At 43.8% G+C, this 8,746-nt stretch overlaps 1 protein-coding gene across 1 annotated transcript in view; it reads right to left on the bottom strand.

Moving 5' to 3' along the window:
- The window catches only part of MED12L (mediator complex subunit 12L), a 393,418-nt gene that overhangs the window by 213,620 nt on the left and 171,052 nt on the right, over positions 1-8,746 (bottom strand). The gene's annotated exons all lie outside the window — the stretch shown is intronic.

Below are 8,746 nucleotides of genomic sequence, written 5' to 3'. Positions count from 1 at the left end.
CCCTGCCCATTAGTCAATGGTGTGAATGTACATATTGTTATTACATTGAAAGGGGAGGGAATTACTTTTATGTGCCCTCTAAACTCAGAAAATGTTGTAGAGCTGGAAGACTACATTATGGTGTTATCCATGTGGAGTTAGAGAGACCCACTTTTATGTCTCGTTTAAGGCTTCGATGAAAGAGCAGCGGTATAGTGTGTACTAGCTGTGCAAAGAGATGGGTGCATAATGAGTGCATTTAAGATGGAGTAGGCAGCTAAAGGGGGATAGTGACCCTAAGCTGCTGTCAACCCTAATGATCAGAAGCAAAAAAAAAAAGACCCTTTTTCCAGTGTTAAACACTAAACTGAAGAATGGGAATAAGAAAATGAAACCCATAAGGGATTTTACATTTTCATTTTTCAAGTTAATGTTCAGCAGTGGGAACAAGGGTGTTTTTTTACATAATCACTACTAGCACTTACTGGGGTCATCACAATAGACTGCGGTGGAGCTTCGCTACTGATACTGAGCAAAGGAGATTGAACGAAGGAACACCTGGGTGGCTGCCATGCCAGCAAAAGGATAAGCCAGTGCTGATCAGGGTCTAAGACTAAAGCCCCTATTACACGGGAAGACTTTGAGGAGCAAATGAGTGCTGTGAGCGCTCGTTTCCTCCTCGTTTCCTGCTCACTGCCGCCACTATTAAATGTGGCGGCAGCAAACGGGTGAGAGCCGGGGGGCGGAGAGGTGCAGGGGGGCTGCCCGGGTGATCACTAGATCATCCAGGCAGCCCATAGCGTATAGCAGCGGTCTGCTGCCGCTGCTCTTGTTCCACGAAGCGACAGCAGCAGATCGTTGCTATATGAGTTGTTTGTCTTTCAACATGTTGAAAGACAAACAACTACAATTATCAATTCAGCGTAAAGAAATGAAATAGCGGCACTCACCCGGCTTGTCTTCAATCTTTATTGGGGTATTTTGTACAACACAAGTCCACTAGGGCATCATACAGGTGAGGGAGGACGCAGGGGGGTGCATACAGCGACGGCCGTTTCGTGCGCAGGTGCACTTGATCACGGCTAACACACGTCAGACGATCCCAGATCCGGTCTATTTGGGTCGTCAACCACAACTGTGATTACTGGTGCAACTTAATTACCTGTAATCACAGTTGTGGTTGACGACCCAAATAGACCGGATCTGGGATCGTCTGACGTGTGTTAGCCGTGACGAAGTGCGCCTGCGCACGAAACGGCCGTCGCTGTATGCACCCCCCTGCGTCCTCCCTCACCTGTATGATGCCCTAGTGGACTTGTGTTGTACAAAATACCCCAATAAAGATTGAAGACAAGCCGGGTGAGTGCTGCTATTTCATTTCTTTATGCTGAATTTATCCGTGGACTAATATGCTGTGAGCAGAGCACCACCTGCATCTTCAGTACACACTTCCAGCCTCCCACGAGGTCAGTTTAGTACGCTGAAGACACAGTGTGAATCAGTACTAGTGCCGGTCTGTGATTTTCTTTTTCTCTGTGAATGCAAACTACAATTATCAGCCAACATCATTCATGTCAGCTGATCGTTGTGTTCTATTATACAGGACGATTATTGACCGTAATTGCCGGTAACAGCCGATATTGGCCGAATGCAGCTGATAATCGTTCTGTGTAATAGAGCCCTGAGTAGTCATCTGTGGGTCTCTTGTAAGAGTTTGAGACCCAGGAGCCTGGTAAGCTGCAGAAGGAAACTGTGAGTGTCACCATTGGATATGTAATGCTAATAAAGCATCAATGAAGCTCTGATCAGGCCATCCCCAAGTCCCCAGAAACATCCCTCTCTTGAAATATTGGAAGTATAGAGACACCTGGGGTGTGGGCACCACATGTCTGGTGGGGACCAAAATATGTTTCCTTGAATGCTTATTAGAACTCAACAACTGTGTCAGCAATATTTACACCAAGGGGAATAGTCCTTGACCATCACAAGTGCATGAAATCAATAAAGTGGAGGTTATAAAAGCTCCAAGATGATTTTACATGGTGGTCCATGGTAGATAGCCTATTCCTAAGACAATTTTGATACTCAAAAGAGTTGTCTGGTTTCGAAATTTTCAAAATCAAAATCTACAAACACAATCAACATAATTCAAGTACAGTCAGAAAGAATAAAATTCGGGTGATTCAGGAAGGTGTCTCTAAAGTATGTTCTGAAACGGATATAAGCATCACCTTTAGATATTAAGGAACATCTCACCCAACTATAACCTGTAATGTTAATTGTCAGGGGGTCATTACCTCTATATAAAAGTGCAGGCGTTTAATAAAAATGGCACGGAACACTGAACACTTATTAGAACCCCCTTACCTATGTTTAGACTTAGAGTTAGCACTTAGAGTTAGTGCAGAACTCTAACCCACCATCCTATACACATATTCCATCCCTTTACATGCTACACTGCATTCCTGAAAACTAGATAACTTTAGTTTTGCTTGCTTGCACTTACATCCATAGTATGCTCTAGCAGCAGTCACCTGGTCACACACATGATTCTTGCCACTTTGTGGGCAGAAAATCTGTCAACATTTTCTTTCATTTCCTCTTCCTTCCATAAATGTGTCTGCCAGTACATGCTGAGGCAGTGCTTTCATTGTAGATGTCTCCAGCTTCTTAAATGCCACATTCAAAATAAGTAGAAATATAACACAGAGCACATAGTTTGTCTCTGCAAACTCTGCAGTGTTGATCCAGAGGGAGGCAAAAAAAAAATTGGGGTAGAAGCCAAGTTCCCTAGTTTTAGGGAGAAAAATTCCTCACTGACTCCAAATCCAGCAATGAGAATAAATCCATGGATCTACGACCCTCCTTCAGAGGGTAACCTAACCTGTAGGCTATGTTTACAATCGCAATACAGCGGCGATAGTTTACTACAGCCGATGTATTCAGCTGCAAACTACGACCCCTGTATTACATGTTCCTGCCATATCAGCTGCAAACTACGACCCCTGTATTACATGTTCCTGCCATATCAGCTGCAAACTACGACCCCTGTATTACATGTTCCTGCCATATCAGCTGCAAACTACGACCCCTGTATTACATGTTCCTGCCATATCAGCTGCAAACTACGACCCCTGTATTACATGTTCCTGCCATATCAGCTGCAAACTACGACCCCTGTATTACATGTTCCTGCCATATCAGCTGCAAACTACGACCCCTGTATTACATGTTCCTGCCATATCAGCTGCAGGAACATTATGTTTTTCCCATTTGGATTGGGTGTGCCCGCAAGTACGGTCAGTAGCCGTATTTACATTGTGTGCACAACATTTTTTTATGTCCGCTGTTCGCCAAACTGCAGCTGTAGAAAATAAACGTGCTCATTATTTTCTCCAGCCGCAGTTCAACAACGGCCGTAGTGTATACATTACCGCAGTTGTTGCATTAAAATCAGTGCAGGCGTATTAATTTCATTACTAATGGACGTTCTTTTCACTAAAAAGAATGGCCGTTGTTAATTAAATTAATACGTTGTGTGAACATAGCCATAGCCTGTAATATTATTACACTTCAGAAATGCATCCTCATTTATTTCAGTTCACTATGACCACTTCCTCTGCGAGAGGAAACATAAAACATTATGAGAGACATACACAGATCAGCTAAAATATAATAGCCACCCATCTGATATTGCGTAGTTCTTCCATGTGCTACCAAAACAGCTCTGACTCATTATGACATGGACTCTACAAGACCTCTGAAGGTGTCCTGTAAGGTGTGAGGTGCTGCCAACATGAACTGCACATGGTTTTTCAGCGTTTCCCTTGATCTCTTTGTTATACATTGGAAGCCATTCCTAAACAAGTTTTGGACCATGACAGGGCATATTATCCTGCTGAAATATGCTGATACTTTTAGGGAATATTGTTGCCGTAAAGGGGTGTACGTAGAGCAGTGCACATTACACTTTAATAACGCCTGTGTCTACACTGATTTCTATACACTGTATCTTTATGGTATTGTTATGTGGTTGATGTTTGTCTGGTATGAAAAGGAGATAAAATGTCTTTGATATTTACTGTAAATGGGTGCCATTAAGTGTAATCGTGATATGGGAAAGAAGAAGAACCCGTGGAGCCTCGTTTAAGAGTCTCGAAACACAGGACTAGCCAGATACCCCTCCGGGAAGGACCATGCCAAGGGTAGTTCCTGTAAGGAAGCCACCAAAACCACCATATTAACTGGCCCTATAAGTCAATATAAGGGCAAAGGAAAAAGCTAATATGTTTTGAAACTCTTAAATGAGGCTCCACGGGCTCTTCTTTTGCATATTCATGTTTCCCAGGGGACAATGCACCTAGGATTTCACTGCATTGAGAGCTTTAACCAGCAGCCGGCACTGTTAGCTTTGGCTGGTCTCCCTGAGATCATTAGATTTGTACTCTTGCATTTTCTCCCGTCACAACCAGAGCTTCAAAAACAGAAAAGTACATGGAAGCCTAAAGGTCCCCGTAAACTTCCAAAAGATTTGGCAATCAGTATAAGGTGTATGGGACTCTCTTAATGCCCATCGACAGATCATGTCAGTGGTGGCACCCCTTTGTTCTCGGAGAGATAAGCCGCAGTCAGAGCTTTAGGGCTGTGGCTTACCCCTCCCTTCCCCATAGAGAGCATGGAAACACTTGGCCAAGTTGAATTTTCTCGTGTAGGGGGGGGACGATTGGAGGAAAAGAGAGATAACTAACTGTCAAATAATTGGCTTACAGTTATTAACCCCTTAAGGACAGAGCCTGAAATGGCCTTAAGGACAGAGACAAATTTTATGAATATGCCCTGTGTCACTTTATTCATTAATAACTTCGGGATGCTTTTACCTATCTGGCTGATTCTGAGATAGTTTTCTCGTGACATATTGTACTTCACATTTCTGGTAAATTGGAGTCGATACTTATAACAAATCTTTATGAAAAAAAAACAAAATAACATGAAAAATTGTGAAAAATGCATTTTTCCAACTTTGAAACTCTTCTGCTTATACAGAAAATGGTCATGCTACATAAATTCAATATTAAATAGCATTAGCAACATGTCTACTTTATGTTAGCAGCATTTATTTAACTATCTTTAATTTTTTTTTTTTAGACAATGGAAAGCTTAAAACATTAGCAGCAAATTTCCAAATTTTCTGCAAAATTTCCAAATCAGATATTTTTAGGGACCTGTTCGGGTTTAAAGTGTATTTGAGGGGACTGTATGTTAAAAAGCCCCACAAAGGACCCCATTTCAGAAACTGCACCCTCCACACTCTGCAAAAGCACATCCAGAAAGTGTTTTAACCCTTTAGGGGAGTCACAGAAATAAAAGCTAAGGGCCCTATTCCACAGTAACGATAATCGGTTCGGCCGATTCGGCCGATTATCGTTCGGTGAAATAGAGAGAACGATCAGCCGATGATCGTGTCATCTGCTGATCGTTCATTTAGGGCCAAATCTAAAATCATCGTTCCCCCCAACGCGCATCGCTATGGTTGAATAGCGGTGCGCGGCGGCGACCGACGATTTGACGAGCAGCAGCATCATACATTACCTGTCCAGGCTTCTTCTCTGCGCTGCCTTCATCCCCAGGTCCTTCAGAATGGCCTGTCAGCTAACGGAGCGCTCAGCCAATCACAGGCCGGGACCGCCGCGGCCTTTGATTGGCTGAGTGTGGCCTGTCAGCTGACCCGCCATTCTGAATATAGAGAGCGCGGGACCCGGGGATGAAGACAGCGCGGAGAAGAAGCCTGGACAGGTAACGATGTCCTTGCAGCCCTCGCTCAACGATCATCGGACCGTGGAAAAGGCCCAGTAAACGAGTGGCGATCTAACAGATTGCCGCTCGTTTACATCTTTGATCAGGCCCTCCACGGCCCGTGGAATAGGACCCTAAGTGTGTAAGAAATTTGACATTTTTAATTTTCTGTGCAGAGATTTTATTGTCATTAAATATTTTTCAGAATTATAAACCCATTACCACAGAAATGCACCCCAATACTGATTGCCCCGTTGCTGCAGTTTATAGCCCATACCCCATATGTAGTCCTATTGCGCTATTTGACGCAACCACAAGCCTCAGATATAAAGGAGCGCCTAGTGAATTTCAACGCCTCCGTTATATTTGGTCATTTTTGACTGTACCACTTCAGGTTGGCAGAAGCTCTGGGGTGCCAAAATACTGGAAATCCCACACAAGTGACCCCATTCTGGAAACTACACCCCTCAAGGAATGTAACAAGTGGTGCGGAGAGCAATATGACCCCACAGGTGTTTCACAGATTTTGAGAACAATGTGGCGTGAAAAAATAAAAAAAAATGTTTTACACTGAAACGTTCTAGCCTTCAATTTTTCATTTTCACAAAGGGATGCAAGGAAAAACAAAACAAAAAACATGTAGCACAGTTTCTCCCCACATGTGGACATAAAGTGCTAAGTGGGCGCAGGACGAGCCTCCAAAGGGAAGGAGCGCCAATTGGCTTTTGGAAGCTGGATTTCACTGGAATGGATTTCATGAGCCATGTCGCATTTACAGAGCCCTCATGCTGCCAAAACACTGGGAACCCCCCACAAGGCACTCCATTCTGGAAACTACACCCCTCAAGGAATCTAACAAGGGGTTAGATAGAGGATGGAGGCAGTGTCACATTTACAAAGCTCCTGTGCTGCCAGGACAGTAGAAACCCCCCACAAGTGACCCCATTTTGGAAACTACACCCCATAAGGAATCTAACAAGGGGTGCAGTGAGCATATGGACCCAACTGGTGACGGGCACATATGTAGAACATGTGCTGTGAAGATGAAAAATGCCATTTTTTTTTTCATTTTCACGGCACAAATGTGCCCGTTACCAGGGGGCCATATCCTCACTGCCCCCCCTTGTTAGGTTCCTTGAGGGGTGTAGTTTCCAGAAAGGGGTCACTTGTGGGGGGTGTCCCGTGTTTTGGCAGCACGACGGCTCTGTAAATGCGACATGGCCCATGAAATCCAATCCAGTGAAATCCAGCTTCCAAAAGACAATTGGCGCTCCTTCCCTTCAGAGGCTTGTCCTGCGCCCGCTTAGCACTTTATGTCCACATGTGGGGTATTTACGGACTCGGGGGAAATTTCTCTACACATTTTGTGTGTTTTTTTCTCTTTTAACCCCTTGTAAAAATGAAAAATTCAAGGCTAAACCAACATTATAGTGTAAAAATTTTAATATTTCATTTTCATGCCACATTGTTCCACATTTGTGCCCGTCATCAGTGGGCTCCATATGCTCACTACACCCATTGTTACATTCCCTGAGGGGTGTAGTTTCCATCGTAGGGTCACTTGTGGGGGAGTTTCACTGCTTTGGCAACACAGGGATTTTTTAAATGCAACATGGCCCTCGAAATCCATTCTACCCAAATCCAGCCCCAAAAAGCTAAATGGCGCTCCTTCCCATTGGAGGCTTGTCTTGCGGCCGCATAGCGCCTTAAGTCCACATGTGGGGTATTTCCGTACTCTGGGAAAATTTCTCTACATGTTTTGTTCTGTTTTTTCTCTTTTAACCCCTTGTGCAAATGAGAAATGTCAAGACTAGATCAATGATGTTGTGTAAAAATAAATTTTTTTACACTTAAACATTGGCCTAGCCGTGAATTTTTCATTTTCACTAGGGTTTAAAAGAGAAAAAAAACACAAAACGTGTAGAGCAGTTTGTCCTGAGTACGAAAATAACCCACATGTGGACATAAAGCACCATGCGGCCGCAAGACGGGCCTCTAAAGGGAAGGAGCGCCATTTGGCTTTTGGATGCTGGGTTTGGCTGGAATGGTTTCAAGGGCCATGTTGCATTTACAAAGACCCTATGCTACCAGGACAGTAGTAAACCCCCACAAGTGACCTCATTCTGGAAACTACACCCCTCAAGGAATCTAACAAGGGGTGCAGTGAGCATATGGACCCCACTGGTGACTGGCACAAATGGGGAACAATGTGACATGAAAGTGAAAAATTTCCTTTTTTCATTTTCACAGCACAAATGTGCCCGTCATCAAGCGGTCCATATCCTCATTGCACCCCTTGATAGATTCCTTGAGGAATGCAGTTTCCAGAATGGGGTCACTTTTGGGGGGCCTCCACTGTCTTGTAAATGCAACATGGCATTCACTATCCATTCTAGCCAAATTGCACTCCCTCCCTGCGGAGGCTTACCCTGCACCCGCCTGGCGCTTTATGTCCACATGTGGGGTATTTTCATACTTGGGGGAAATTGCGCTACACATTTAGTGTTTTTTTTTATTTTTTAACCCCTTGTGAAAAAGAAAAAATAAAGACATTTTATTTTTTTTTACACTAAATGTTGGTCTAGCTATAATTTTTTTCATTTCCACAAGGGGTTAAAAGAGAAAATAAATGCAAAACATGTAGGGTAATTTCCCCTGAGTACGAAAATACCCCACATGTGGGCATAATGTGCCATATGGGTACAGGGCAAGCCACCAGAGGAAAAGAGCAACATATAGAGGCTGGAATGGAGGATGGAGGCCATGTCACATTTGCAAAGCTCCTGTGCTGCCAGGACAGTAGAAATCCCCCACAAGTGACCCCATTTTGGAAACTACACCCCATAAGGAATCTAACAAGGGGTGCAGTGAGCATATGGACCCCACTGGTGACGGGCACATATGTAGAACATGTGCTGTGAAGATGAAAAATACCATTTTTTTTTTTTCATTTTCACGGCACAAATGTGCCCGT

The sequence above is a fragment of the Dendropsophus ebraccatus genome, chromosome 6 (genome assembly GCF_027789765.1).
Source record: "Dendropsophus ebraccatus isolate aDenEbr1 chromosome 6, aDenEbr1.pat, whole genome shotgun sequence".
Lineage (NCBI taxonomy): Eukaryota > Metazoa > Chordata > Amphibia > Anura > Hylidae > Dendropsophus > Dendropsophus ebraccatus.
The sequence above is the reverse complement of the archived record's forward strand: the minus strand, read 5'-3'. Positions and strand labels throughout refer to the sequence as shown.